This window comes from Arachis ipaensis, chromosome B7 (assembly GCF_059453495.1).
Source record: "Arachis ipaensis isolate K30076 ecotype BB chromosome B7, ASM5945349v1, whole genome shotgun sequence".
Taxonomy (NCBI): domain Eukaryota; kingdom Viridiplantae; phylum Streptophyta; class Magnoliopsida; order Fabales; family Fabaceae; genus Arachis; species Arachis ipaensis.
In genome coordinates this window covers 52322501-52325000 of record NC_142442.1, presented here as the reverse complement: position 1 = coordinate 52325000, position 2500 = coordinate 52322501, and positions in this window count along the sequence as shown.

Genomic DNA, 2500 nt, shown 5'->3' with positions numbered 1-2500 from the left:
TGCCGGAAATTCAAAAAAAATGAAAAACGGAGCAAACCTGCGATTTTTGACCTGGATTTTTTTGTGCAGCCTTCACATAATATTACCAAGGTTCCCTCAAAATTTCACGAAAAATGCACGAGCCAATTCTGAGATATGAAAATTTGGCTCCTCCGTTGCAACGCTCCGAGCCATCGTTGCAACGGCGGGTGCCTCCGTGGGGGGCGGGGGAGCCCGGCGGCACACCACAACCACAACGTGCTTGCTAGTGTGCCTAGGGGATGGCAAGGCAACGTGCATCTGGCTGGCATTGCGCCCAGCAAGCCTTTGGGCAACTCGAGTTTCAGCATCACGACTCCCCTCCCCCCTATAATAGGCTGCCGAGCCATTACCAAAGTGCCACGGGTAGACGTCCTTTTCCGTGAGGAGACATACTAAAGGAAAGTGCTCTAGAGGTCGAATTTTGACGCCGTTTTTTGCAACAACCTCTAGAAAAATAAGAACTTTCCATCCTCCAAATTTGGTGAATTTACACCGTGCCGATTTTTTTTGACGATTTTTTTACCGCCCGGAATGCCGGAAATTCAAAAAAAATGAAAAACGGAGAAAACCTGCGATTTTTGACCTGGATTTTTTTGTGCAGCCTTCACATAATATTACCAAGGTTCCCTCAAAATTTCACGAAAAATGCACGAGCCAATTCTGAGATATGAAAATTTGGCTCCTCCGTTGCAACGCTCCGAGCCATCGTTGCAACGGCGGGTGCCTCCGTGGGGGGCGGGGGAGCCCGGCGGCACACCACAACCACAACGTGCTTGCTAGTGTGCCTAGGGGATGGCAAGGCAACGTGCATCTTGCTGGCATTGCGCCCAGCAAGCCTTTGGGCAACTCGAGTTTCAGCATCACGACACCCCTCCCCCCTATAATAGGCTGCCGAGCCATTACCAAAGTGCCACGGGTAGACGTCCTTTTCCGTGAGGAGACATACTAAAGGAAAGTGCTCTAGAGGTCGAATTTTGACGCCGTTTTTTGCAACAACCTCTAGAAAAATAAGATCTTTCCATCCTCCAAATTTGGTGAATTTACACCGTGCCGATTTTTTTTGACGATTTTTTTACCGCCCGGAATGCCGGAAATTCAAAAAAAATGAAAAACGGAGCAAACGTGCGATTTTTGACCTGGATTTTTTTGTGCAGCCTTCACATAATATTACCAAGGTTCCCTCAAAATTTCACGAAAAATGCACGAGCCAATTCTGAGATATGAAAATTTGGCTCCTCTGTTGCAACGCTCCGAGCCATCGTTGCAACGGCGGGTGCCTCCGTGGGGGGCGGGGGAGCCTGGCGGCACACCACAACCACAACGTGCTTGCTAGTGTGCCTAGGGGATGGCAAGGCAACGTGCATCTTGCTGGCATTGCGCCCAGCAAGCCTTTGGGCAACTCGAGTTTCAGCATCACGACACCCCTCCCCCCTATAATAGGCTGCCGAGCCATTACCAAAGTGCCACGGGTAGACGTCCTTTTCCGTGAGGAGACATACTCAAGGAAAGTGCTCTAGAGGTCGAATTTTGACGCCGTTTTTTGCAACAACCTCTAGAAAAATAAGATCTTTCCATCCCCCAAATTTGGTGAATTTACACCGTGCCGATTTTTTTTGCCGATTTTTTTACCGCCCGGAAAGCCGGAAATTCAAAAAAAATGAAAAACGGAGCAAACGTGCGATTTTTGACCTGGATTTTTTTGTGCAGCCTTCACATAATATTACCAAGGTTCCCTCAAAATTTTAGAAAAAATGCACGAGCCAATTATGAGATATGAAAATTTGGCTCCTCCGTTGCAACGCTCCGAGCCATCGTTGCAACGGCGGGTGCCTCCGTTGCAACGAAACCAGCCAACGATGCACCTAACCCAGCATCCGTTGCAACGCACCCTGCCTCCGTTGCAACGCGCCCAGCCAACGTTGCACCGTCCCCAGCATCCGTTGCAACGCCCCCAGCCAACGTTGCAACGCGCCCTGCCTCCGTTGCAACGCTCCCAGCCAACGTTGCAACGCGCCCTGCCTCTGTTGCAACGCGCACGGCCAACGTTGCACCAACCCCAGCATCCGTTGCACTGCCCCCAGCCAACGTTGCAACGCCCCCAGCCAACGTTGCAACGCGCCCTGCCTCCGTTGCAACGTCACCAGCAACCGTGGCAACGCGACCTGCCTCCGTTGCGACGCCCCCAGCCAACGTTGCAACGCGCCCTGCCTCCGTTGCAACGTCACCAGCATCCGTTGCAACGCTCCCAGCCAACGTTGCAACGCGCCCTGCCTCCGTTGCAACGTCACCAGCAACCGTGGCAACGCGACCTGCCTCCGTTGCAACGCCCCCAGCCAACGTTGCAACGCGCCCTGCCTCCGTTGCAACGTCACCAGCATCCGTTGCAACGCGCCCTGCCTCCGTTGCAACGTCACCAGCCAACGTTGCAACACGCTCGGCATCCGTTGCAACGCCCCCAGCCAACGTTGCAATGCCCCCA